Here is a 12,626-nt window from a genome sequence, read left to right as displayed (position 1 = left end):
TCCAAATTTCTCTCTCTCTAACCTCCTTTCTCTATGTTATTGTCAAAGAGAACTGCTTGCTATTCTTCATAGAAACCAACCCATGATGCTTCTCTTTTCATTCTCTTCCACCTCCCATATCTTTTCCTCATCTTTGCATCTCCACCTCCTACCCATCCTTCAATATCCAGCTTCTCAGCTAGGGCAGAAAATATATATATTTTTACCATGTATTACAGCTTTTTAATATGTCTGATTTCCTCACTAGACAGTAAGCTCCTTGAAAGCAGAATCCAAATCACATTCATCTTTATATTTCTCCATATTCTAATGTTCTAGTATATCTTTATATACCCTCACAACCCCCATTTCCTAGTATCCTAACCTAATTAGAACTCCATAAATATTTATTACATAAATGAACTTTAAAAATCAAAGAATAAAATAATTAAGTGGAGAGATTTGAATGTGTAGGACCCTCCCTTGTGCTCATACTTCACCAACCTTTTTTTTTTTTTTTTTTTTTTTTTTTTTTTTTTTTTACTTCACCAACCTTTAAAGACATTTAGACAACTGTAGGTTAGGGGCCCAAAAGAGCAGAGACAGAATTGAACCCAGCACGATAAGATTATAGAAAACAATGACTCATTTGCACAGTACGTTCTAGAGGAAAAGGATGGGGCATAGAGTTCAGGGTGAGGGTAGAGGAAGGACTATAATAGCGGTGATTTTCATTCTTTGAGATATTGCCCAACATCCGGGTATTTGGAGAATTTACCTCCCTTGCTTTGTGCAATTTGTGGCACCCTAGCTAAGCCTGCCATACTGGACTCTCACTGGGGGACCTGTTAGTTTCTCCTGAGCCCCTCCAGACCTAATCACCCTCTCACTTATCCCAGGGCACACGGCTGGGTGTGAACTAAGTCCAGTGCTTTCCAGCCAACTGAGCTTGCGCTTAAATTGAAAAATAATCACTGGACTTGTAGATTCAGAGGAAAAGAGTGATGTTTTGTGTGGATGGGGTACGGGGGGAATCTTCTCTCATGTCAGCTGATTTGTTCAGGGACTCACAGTACTGATCAGGTTGAGTGGCTCAGCCTCAGCGGGAGGGTGAGCCTTTGGAAAAGGTGTCTCCCCACAGCACACAAAGGCAAAAGGATAGGTGCACCAGTCGGTGGATGGGATGGGACTTGAGCACTGGGAGAACCTTCCTGGAAATGGGAGCAGCTTTCCATTTCAAGGACTACAGGTCTGCAAGCCCCCAGTTTTTAGGGTAGAAACATAAAATAGCACTGTCATAAGGGATTCTTGACTCTCAAGTGAACTCTGTTCCTTTGCCCCATCTTGGTTCTATTCACTTCTCACCAGCTACCTGGAGAACCCAGCCTTGAGGCAAAGTCTACCTTTCTTGTGCTCTTCCTTAGAACATGCAACCTTTTTCTGATCCAGTCTTCCAAGATCTATCTTGTGCTCTACCTTAGAATGTGCAGCCTTTTTCTGATCCAGTCTTCCATGATCTATTGTAAGAATCCTGCAATAGAAGTTTGGGGAATGGGACACTTAGAGATCTCATTAAAAGTTCTCTGGGACTTTTAGAGTTTAGATCTACAGAAAACTAAGAGAATGCAAATTTAAACTTATTGAAAGCAACCCACACAAAAGCAGGATTTCCTAACTTGGGGAACATAAATCCCCAGGGAGGCCCATGGTGAATTCAGGAGGTGGTGAAACTGCTGAAATTGTGTGTAAAAACAACACAGGTATGTGTCTGTATGGCTGCGTTTTTTTTTCCAGGGAAAGGCTTCATAACCTTTTTCAGATTCCTAAAGGGTCTGTGACCTCATTTTTCTAGAGGATAAAGGTGGGAACTGGGTGTGAGGGGAATTTGGAGGACATGCCATCCCCTCCCACTTCCCATTTGCTGCAAACATGGTGCCATGGGAAATGCTGACAAACACCGGGAAGTGATGGGCCACTTTTTAAAAAAAGGCCTTCAAATGGACAGAATCCTGAGGATTTCCCAGATTGTTTTATAAAAATTGTCTTCTCCTCCTCACGTGGCACTGCTTTTTCTTATCTGTTGACATTGCTACAGAAAAAACCTCATCTAGGAGCTACTATTTGTTCCTGGAGGGGATTGGAGCTAGAAGGGGAGGGATACTTGTTTGTCAGGCTGGAACTAGAAGCCAGTGGTAGCCAAACTTTTCAAGCTTGAGTACCTCTTTAAAACTTCAAAAACACTTTTGAGAAACTGAATCTGATAAAAAGCTACAGTGCATTCAACAATCCTTTTAATAAGGATTTTAAAAAATTCCAGCAGCATCTCTGTGTATTTGAAAAATAGCATAGAACCTTACATGTGAGTTGCGTTATTTATTTGGTCTATAGGCAATTTTGCGTGTGCATGTAGATTCAGGGATCCCAGACTGTAACTCTGAACCCTGTCTCCCAACACACACACACACACATACACACACACACACACACACACAGACACACACAAAACACAAGGTGGTAACCAGTGGTCTCATTTAAGCCTTCATCTTATAGATGAGGAAACTGTGGTCTAGGAAAATGAAGTGAGTTACCCAGAGCTCCCAGTGAGGTAGGTTGAGCCTATTCCAGAACTCAGTTTTCCTGACTCTCTCCTGGCTTTTTGCAGGACCCCCATGCTGCTGTAGAATGCTCTGAGGACATCCAGGCTCCCACTGGTCCTGGAATTTTCTCCCCTCTCACCCGCACACCCACCTCACTAAGCCATCTCCAAAGGGTAACTGAGGGAAGAGAGGGCTCTCTAGGGCTTGCCTCATCTCCTGGGAAACAACCAGACAGGAGAGGCAACCATGCCACACCGGGCTTTAGCAACAAACTGGGGCACACAGCTATCACAGATACTGCCATGGCTGAGGGTGCCAGACCTCGAGCTAAGCCCTATCTCATTTAGTCCTTACAACAACTCAGTGAGGTAGATACTATTATTATCTTCATTTTACTTAGAGAGGGGAATGACAATGTCATGGAGTTACTAAAGCACTAGACTTTGAATGTAACCACTATATGCAGTGCCATGTTATGCAAGGCTGACTGGGCTCAGGATTCCCGAATTCTCTTTAGGACTAAATTATTTTGCTGCTCCTTTAACCATAGAACCATTCTAAACCCAGCCGTAGCCTGCCAGTGGTGTCTAAGACCCTGCCTTCCAGGAGACTCTATCTTCAGCAAAAACTTTCTTTGCCACATCTTCCAGGGACCCGGGTTGGCCTCACAGACAATACTTAACTCTTGGAGGGCAGAGGCATATAGATGCATGATTCTAGCCCACAGTCCATACATACAGGAGGTTTGAAAGGCTGAGCTCATTCCCAACTTTGCTCAGACAGTCTTCCATGCTGAAATGCCCCCTCCCCGGCTCACTCACTATCTTAAGAGTATAGGCCTATATAAAGATTTCCCTATTCCATGAAGCCCTGCAGAACTACATGAATTCACACTGATATTTCTCGTTCCTTTCAGAGATTTTCTCTTTGGCCTTTAACATAGTTTCTGTCTTTTCTCTCTTTTGATTAATATGGGAGTCTTACAGTCCCACTGAGCTCCATGAAAGCAGGGGCTAGGTCTTAAATGTATTCTGTAGTCCCTACAGGTGCCCATCTGGGAGGCTGGATATACCGTACATTCCTAATAAATACTTGCTGAATTAAATCCAGTAATCCTAAGAAAAAATTTCTTCACTCGTGGACCATTCATTCTAGCTACTGCTCCCCTCAAAAAAAAAAAAAAAAAAAAATTCCTGGCACCCTGCTCCCCACCTAATTCCTCATTAGGTTCATGACCTGTGAAACTGCTGAGATTTTTGGCTGCCCTGTTGGGAAGAAGTCTGACTTTTCTGAGAATGTTTTGTCTGTTGGCACCCCTGTGGCTCTGCCTGGAAGATGTGAGACCAGTTTTTCTGCACCTGACAGGGTTCTCACAGAGCTCTTAGCTACTCTAGACTTTGGCAGCTCAGCCTTTTAAAACCATCCAAGTGTAGCAATGGGTTAAAGGCAAGAAATGGAGGAGGGTGTTTGCAGTGTTCTTGTCTACTCTTGTCACTGTCTCAAGGGCTTCTGTTAATAAGTATTTGCCTCTTGCTATTCTGGGAGACTGAGAGCCTCCTTTTCTCTGCAGACTGAGACAGACGTCTCGTGTAAGAGGCAGTTCAGCTCCTCATCCAACATCACTGACTCCCATAGCCCAGTGCTCTGGCATTGTGACTGAGCAGGCCCTGTCCCACTAACCTTCACTGGGCCAACCCAGACTGCTAATAGAAGCCTGCTGGGTGTCTAGAGCAAGTTATGCACCTCTCTGAATCACAGTTTCTTCTTCTATAAAATGGAAAAGTTAGTCACTAGTGATCATTAAACTTCCGCCTGTGTTAATATTCTATGGTCCTAAAACCCCTGTGGGGCTCGAAACAGCACACAGCCTGCATCTACCAACTTTCCACAGGACTTTGAACCACACATTGCAGTCAGGGATAAGCTGAGGTGTTGTCAAACCAGGAGTAAGCAGATCGGGATAGTCCTATTGACAGGACTGGATTGCAGCCATCAAGAACCCTAGAAAACTAAGGAAGGGGGCAGAGGGCCTTTTATGTAGTTTGTCATCAAATCAATAAATCATTCTTCCCCTAGTCACCTTTGGAATGTGCTTTATCCCTTTGACTACTAGGGTACTATTAATCAGTGAATAATTTGATAACAATGACATGTGAAATTTTCATCTGTTCTTTACAGTTTATGAAATGATTTTACATCAGTTATCTTTTTTTATTTATTAAGATTTATTCATACACCAATCATCCAAAATACAATCAAATGATCACATTACCATCATATGTTTGTTCATCCATCACCCTGATATCTCTTTTTAAAATCCTCAAGACAACCCTGCATTGAAGATGGGGATTGTTATTTCCATTATACAGAGCAGATAAACTTAATGACTTACCTAAGTTACCCGCCCAGAATGATAATGCCAGGAGTGAATGAACCATGGCCTAAAAAGAAACGATAGGGACCTAGAAGCCAGGAGCAACTGCATATACTCTTTTTTTAAAAAAAAAAAAACCTTTATTATCAAAAAATAAAAAAAAGAACATTTCAAACAAAAATAAAACAAAGGAATAAGAAAAACAAAAAACCTAAAATAACTACATTGCTTCCAACATGTTCCTACCATACTCCAAGAAAATTAGCAAACCATAGTCATTCCTGAGCATTCCCACATCATTAGGATCACCCTCAATATCTTATCTGTTCTTATTAGATTATCGTTCCCCCTTCACTAGTAGCTGTCTATCTTTAGGTCCCCTGCATTCTACAATATAAGACACTTATTTTACATTTTTCACAGAGTTCACATTAGTGGTAACATACAATATCTCTCTTTTTTGTGTCTGGCTTATTTCACTCAGCATTATGTTTTCAAGTTTCTTCCATGTTGTCATATGTTTCACAACCTCATTCCTTCTTACTGCTGCATAGTATTCCATTGTGCATATATACCATGTTTTGTTTATCCACTCATCTGTTGAAGGACATTTGGGTTGTTTCCATCTCTTGGCAATTGTGAATGATTCCGCTATGAACATCAGTGTGCAGATATCTGTTCGTGTCACTGCTTTCAGGTCTTCTGGGTGCATACCGAGAAGTGAAATTGCTGGCTCATAAGGTAACTCAATACCTGGTTTTCTAAGGAACTGCCAGACTGTCCTCCAGAGTGGCTGTATCATTAAACAGTCTCACCAGCAATGAATAAGAGTTCCAATTTCTCCAACTGCACATAGTCCTAAGGGCACTTATTTTACCACGAGGAGTATTTTACCAGTTTGAGCATTTGAAGGAATAATCTCAGGTGTATGTGAATTATATGCAAATAACATGCAAACTCTGCTCTGGAGTTATTGAACCAGGAGCATGGAGGAGTTTTGTGAAGACAGTGCAGCACCCATTCTATTCCTTCCCACAAGGAAGAGCCAGAGAAAGCAGAGGAGATTGTGAGGGGAAGAGGTTATTGGGCCATTGCTAGGCTGCTTTGTCCTTTCTTCTGATAATTTTGGTGGGAGAGAGAGGGAGTGGGAAGGGAGGTAGGGATCTTTTGCCAGTCAAGGTCTTGGAAGAGAGAACAGAGCTCCCTAGGTTTGGCATCCTTCCCTTCCTTTTCTCAGCCATAGTTCTTGTTAGAGCTAGACAGAATAAAGGAACCCTCTAGAGATTCTTGGCTTGAAGTTTCCTCCATGAAGCCTGGGACATCCCACATGGGACTGGCTGTGAGGAAGAACCACAGTGGGGGTGAGAGTGCCCAGGCCACATGTCACAGGACATGCCCTGCCTTGGACTGAGGCTGCCTGCTAGAGCGTGGCTGAGTGCAATTTTTCCCTCTAAAAAGGAAAAGACTTGAAAACTGTGACCAAGTTAAACTGCAAAACCACCCTTAAATTGAGCAAAGGAAAATGAGGTGATGCTTAAAAAGATGATGCAAGACCTGGTGTGTGCACAGGTGTTTGCTCATGGGACCTTGGGCCGGCAATGTCCAGAGAAAGAATTGCCTCTTGTCATATGGAACCGGAGTGTTGGAGCAAGGGCTCAGACTTTGGCAGTGACCAGGACTTCTGGAAGAGAAGGACTGACTTCATATTGACTTGTGAAAGAGAAGCCCTTTCCAAGGAAGCAGAGCCCTTAGTCCGTGGCCCAACCATAGTTGCCCAACCTCTGCAGTTAAACAAAGAGAGCTGAGGTGAGGAAATCAGAACATCCTGGGGAATGAGCAAAGAGAACAGAAAAGAGGCTGACACCACAGCCGTTGGACATGCCAGGGCCTGGGGGTGCAGGGGCAGGGACGCCCTGTGCACTTGGCTGGGGGCCTTAGTGGGAACTGTAGGGTGTGAACCTCCAGTGGCAATAATCACCTTTGAGAGCTCAGGGAATGTGAGAAAAAGCACTGGGACCAGGCCGGTCCTTTTATCCCAAGGAGCTGGAAAGCTTCACAGGCACCCACTAATTAGAAGCCCAGAAAGAAAGGCCATGTCAAGTGTTGTGCTTTGGCCTAGACACTTGCCTCCATCCTGTGTTATGAAGACAGGTCTGGAAGCAGGAGGAGCACTTGGGCCGGGGATGCACAGAGGCAGGCATAAGAAAGAGGGTTTCTCAGCAAGGCTCTGGGGCTTCTTTTGCAAGGGGAGAAGCCTGGGAGACCTTTGCCAAGCATGTGTCCTGAATGTGCTGTGCTCTTCCCCCAGTGCCTTCCCTCTGATATTCTCTTAGCATGTACCAGGCTTCACCTCGACAACGTGGCTTCAGTTAGGGGACCTAGGACAACAACTGGGGATGACCACACTGTCTTTTAATGAAATGAAGGAAATTTTAGTATTGTGAGTAGCAGACTTTTGCAGTGTTTATGTTGGAAGTGCCCCAGAAATTGTTAATCAGGGATTCTTTTTTTTTCCTACTCCTTTTTAATATATTGCATTATACCATCAATACGTGTATCCAGTTTTTTAACTAGGGATTCTCGTCTCCAGAATTTGGTCCCATAAGAGGACGCTGTATGGAAGGGTTGTCCATTTTGGACAAATCTTAAAGGTAGGAGGAAGGAGAGCACAAAGCAGTTTCCTTACATCACTCAGAATTATGAGTTGGTAGGTAGGCCCATTTCAGAGTCAAGAAGTCCCTGTTAAACTTTGGGTATCTGTGTGACACCTGAGACTCAGAGCCGGAGTTCGGCAGCTATGAAAGTTAGCATTACCCCAAACAGCAACTGTTAAAAAGGCTGAAAAAGAGATCAGACTTCAATTAGAAATACGAATGAAATGGACTTGGTTGGGTCTAAGGTAAATCAGGCTAAAGGGTAAAAGATGATGTCGACTGTGTTTTAAAACTTCAACTTCTATGTGAGACCAAAGGAAGAAATGCTTATTTGGTGCAAAATCTATATTTTCTGTAGTACACTAAATAATGTAACTTTACAGTCAGTTTGTTCAAACATCATATTACAAGGAAACTTGAATAGGGGGTGAGATCTGATTGGTTTGTACTGGTTAGCGTGAAACCCTGATACATCCCAGGGTAATTTGGGAGAAGAATAAAAAGTATTTGCAAAGACCCTCTAATGGACTGGGGGAAAATGTGGTAATATTAAACTACCCCACCTGGGGAATTCCTGATATTCTTGCAAGCACTGGGGACTACCAGTTTAGTGGATTGAGCCCTCGATCTTGAGGCTTGCCCTTATGAAGCTTGTTACTGCAAAGGAGAGGCTAAGACTATTTATACTTGTGCCTAAGAGTTTTCCCCAGAGAACCTTTTTGTTGCTCAGGTGTGGCCCTCTCTCTCTCCCTAAGCCAACTCTGCAGGTAAACTCACTGCCCTCCCCCTTATGTGCAACATGACTCCCAGGGGTGTAAACCTCCCTGGCAATGTGGGTCGTGACTCATGGGGATGAGCCTGACCTGGCATCGTAGGACTGAGAAAGTCTTTTTGACCAAAAGGGGGAAGAGAAATTAAACAAAATAAAGTTTCAGTGGCTGAGAGATCTCAAATGGATTTGAGAGGTTATTCTGGAGGTTATTCTTATGCATTATATAGAGATCCCTTTTTTGTTTTTTAGTTTATTAGAATAGCTAGAAGGAAATGACTGAAACTGTTGAACTACAACCCAGTATCCTTGATTCTTGAAGACAGTTATATAGCTATATTGCTTTCACGGTGTGACCATGTGATTGTGAAAACCTTGTGGCTCACATTCCCTTTATTCAGTGTATGGACAGATGAGTAAAAAAATGGGGGCCGAAAGTAAATGAATAATGGGAGAGGGGAGGGATATGAGATGTTTTGGGTGTTGGTTTTTACTTTTATTTTTATTTTTATTTTCATTTTTTGGAGTAATGAAAATGTTCGACGATTGTGGTGATGAATGTACAACTGTATGATGATACCGTGAATAATTGATTGTATATTTAGATGATTGTATGGAATGTGAATATATCTCAGTAAAATTGCATTAAAAGAAAAAAGAAGTCCCTATTATGCATCTTGGCCTTCTTCCTGTTTGGAGAGTGGGCAGGGGTGGGTTTCTTGATGCTGTGCAGCCTGTAGCACCATCATTGTATTGTCCCTGGAACCAGAGTAATTGCCACATTTTTCTCTAATGATGTTCTTCCATCCCCCAAAACTTTGTGCTGCCACCATCCAAGGATCCAGAAGCGTCTCCTCCAAAGACCATGCCCCTGGGCCTGCACATGTTTCTCTTCTCTAGCACAGTCCGTAAATAATCAAAAGAATGCAAGAAATCCTGAGGTACAAACCACAGAGAGATTAGTAATTTATAGGTGCTCAATCGGGTTACTCAGAGCAGCTGGACGCAGTTTTCCCACAGACCAGGTTATTATCACTGCCTTTGATTCCTTTTTCCTCCTCCAGCTTCTCTTTCTGGACCCGTTCTGCTCTACCCCAGTCACTAAGGAAGCAGGCGTCTTTCTAAGACTTTGTCTCAGATCCAGGCCAGGCAACCATTTTGGAATGGCAATGCTGCCCTGGTTTTCCATACTCGGAAATTTCCCTGACCTAGTCCTTTCCCCTTCCCGAGACCTTCGTCTGCCCTGACAAATTCTCCTTTGTTTTTTCTAACCAAGTTATCCCTGGCCAATTAATCCTATTCCTTTCGGCAGCCCCTAACCCTAGATTGACTCCCCAGTTATGTAATTCCTATTTCTTGGAGTATTCTTGTTTTTCTCTTCAGGACCATCATCCCACACACTTCCAACATCGCCACGTCTCTACCAATCAGCAGGATCTTGGCTTGCCTGTCGGTTGCTCCTGAAATGAGTATATGAAGTCGAGTGGGGCTTGTTTCCTGTGCTTCGGGTGCGTACACCCAGCAGGCCGTGGTTTCACATGTAGCCCTTTGTGATATACCTCACAGTACATGCTGTGCTGATGAGATGAACCAAATGCTTCTAGAGAACAGAGAAGGAGGGATAACTTTATCCTGTGGGGGTTGAAGAAGGTTTCCTAAGGGCTGTGACAGTTGACCCAATCTTTGAAGGGTGAGTAGAATTTCTTTACGTAGAGCAAAGAATGGGGAGCAGTTATGGCCTTTGCAAAGGCTGAGTCAGTCCTTTTAAAAAGTCGTGCTTGCTTTGATAAATGTAAAACTTTCCCATTTATCACCCAAGATTCTGATACACCTTCTGAGTAGGTCCTATACCCCTCCTCTAAGAATTATGCATTTTCCATGAGAGATTACTTTAGATTGTTGTTTTTATAATCCACAATAAATCAGAGAGGACTTTCCTCCTCCTCAGCCTTTACAGTTTCCCACAAACCACTCACCCCTGATTCTTCAGAGAAAGCATGGAAGTGTGGAATCTTCCAGAAGCCCTGGCATGGCCTCTGTGGTATCAGGGACATGAGTTTGCGTGCTAAATGGAAGAGGCCAGGACTTAAGATGATGTCTTTTGAGCTTGGGACCACAACCTCCCCGAGCCAGGCAGCTTCCTTGTCTTTGCATGACAGCTGTTGATTTTTTGCAGGGTGCTGACGGTGCACACCACCCAGCTTGTGAAGGCATAGACCTGCCCTCAGGCCTCTGGGAACCTGAGCTAAACAGATACTGCTATAGGTGCAAACACAGCTCAGCAAGCAGGTGGGCTGAGCACTGAGGTGTGAGGCCTTTGTTTCTGTCTCTGAGGAAAAAATGAGCTAAGCGTATGACTTCTCTGAAGGAGTTAGTACATAGGAGGGGAAACCAAGACATCCTTTGTTGAGGATAAAAAGGAGGCAGGGATCATGTTAGGTGCCAGGTAATAAAGAATGCCTAGGGATGGAGCAGGAGATGTGGCCAGAGGCAAGCAGGAGACAGAGAGAGGGAGGAAGGTTGGGCAGGCCCCAGAGAGGAGGAAATAAGAGGGCATGACTATGAGGGAAGAGTGCCATCTGCTGAGCCTCCCACAGGCACCCTGGGCCACCCTCCCCACCGTGGCCCCTAGTGCTCACCACCCAGCACTGACTGACCCAAATCAGTCCCTGCTGAGCAGGTGTCCATGGAGAAGGCTGAAAAGTAAAGGTAAAAAAGGATAAAAAGAACAGATCTTTGTCAGGAGCCAGCATGATACCATGTAAAAGGCACAAGGTTTAGAGCCACACCATCCTGGATTGCTTTTCTATACCACTCGGACTAGCTTTGGTTTGGGGCATATTGATTATTCTTTCTCTGCCTCACTTTCCTCTTCTGGAAAATGGATTTTTGTGGGTCTAAATGAAATAGCACATGGTCTAGGTACAGGTACTATTCCTTCCATAGAAGAAAAGTCATTTATGCTTAAAAATAGACAGATTTAGGATTAGAGAGAAAGATCAGAAAAAAACAGACCATTTTGCATTTTTGCTAGAGCCACAGAAATGATAGGTTTGACATCCTGTAGGTAGAGAGTTTGCTCATTAGCATGTGGGAGCTTGTCCTGACATATCAGAGCACCTCCCTCCCCGCTCCCCCATCAGGCTAAGACAGGATGGCAGGGGAGGGGGAGCAAGCCTGGGGATCTGGGCTCTGGATTCCAGCCCAGGCTTTGCCACTGAACGATGCAGCTCTGGGCACTCCACTTTGCCTGATACCTGATGTCTCTTTCACCCTTGATTCTTTGGTTCCTTGAGGCCTGCTTGGCATCCCTTGGAAAATCCATGCATTGATCCACCAACCAATCTTTTAATTTGCCTCGTTGCAAAGATGGAAAGGATCTGGTGAGCCCAAAGGATATGTAGTGGAGGCATGGGTCTCCTGGCCTGCAAGTATACACAGATCATTGACAAGGGTCAGAAGAGATTTTGACATATATGGTTACAGGTAACAGAAATGAACTTAAAGCATCTAAGGCCAAGAGGGGAAATTTATTGTGTCAGGATCTCTCCTAGGAACCATAGGCAGGGAAATCAGGGTGATACCACAAGGCCCTGGAACCAGTAAGCAGAAAGCCTATACCATTATAGGCAGTGTTTTTCCCTCTGCTACCTGGCCTCTTGTTTCTGCTCTTCCTTGTGCATTTTGCTTCATGTAATCAGCAACTCTGAATGTCATTCCCAAATTCATGACAGAGAGAATTCCGATCATGGAATGCTCATCCCTAGTCTACTCAGCCACAGCCAGATGATCCAGACATTCATAGACCAAATGTAACATCTAGGTGAGTGGTAGGGCAAGTCTCCAAGAAGGGAGGTGTATGACTGCCCCGATGCCCCAAAGGAGGTTGTGTTAGTTAGGATGCAAGTTTGGCTGCTATAACAAGACCCCAAATAATGAAGGCTTAGGCAAATAGAAGTTTATTTTCTCAGTGTAACAGTCTGAGTGCAAGCAGTCCAGGGTAATATGGTGGTTCCATTGTGTTTGGGACCCAGGCCCCTTGTAGCTTGTTGCTTTGCTCTTAAGGTACTACTTTATACACATGAATGAACATGGCTGACCATAGTGTCCACACTCCGGGCAGGAAAAGAGGGAAAGAGGCAATAGGGAAACTATATACCTTCCTTTTAAGGGCACAGTCATTCCTGCTAACATCTAGTTAGCCTGAACTTGGTTTTATGGCCATACCTGACTGCAAAGGAGATTGGGAAATG

At 43.9% G+C, this 12,626-nt stretch overlaps 1 protein-coding gene across 4 annotated transcripts in view; it reads left to right on the top strand.

Moving 5' to 3' along the window:
• The window catches only part of NINJ2 (ninjurin 2), a 72,880-nt gene that overhangs the window by 24,540 nt on the left and 35,714 nt on the right, over positions 1-12,626 (top strand). Inside the window, exon 2 of one of the 4 annotated variants that reach the window (XM_037846209.1) lies at positions 9,757-9,881. The exons of the other annotated variants lie outside the window; for them this stretch is intronic. The gene's annotated coding sequence lies outside the window, so the exon portion shown is untranslated. The remainder of the gene's footprint in view (positions 1-9,756; positions 9,882-12,626) is intronic. 4 annotated transcript variants of the gene reach the window in all.

Source organism: Choloepus didactylus, chromosome 8 (assembly GCF_015220235.1).
Source record: "Choloepus didactylus isolate mChoDid1 chromosome 8, mChoDid1.pri, whole genome shotgun sequence".
Taxonomy (NCBI): Eukaryota; Metazoa; Chordata; class Mammalia; order Pilosa; family Megalonychidae; genus Choloepus; species Choloepus didactylus.
The sequence above is the reverse complement of the archived record's forward strand: the minus strand, read 5'-3'. Positions and strand labels throughout refer to the sequence as shown.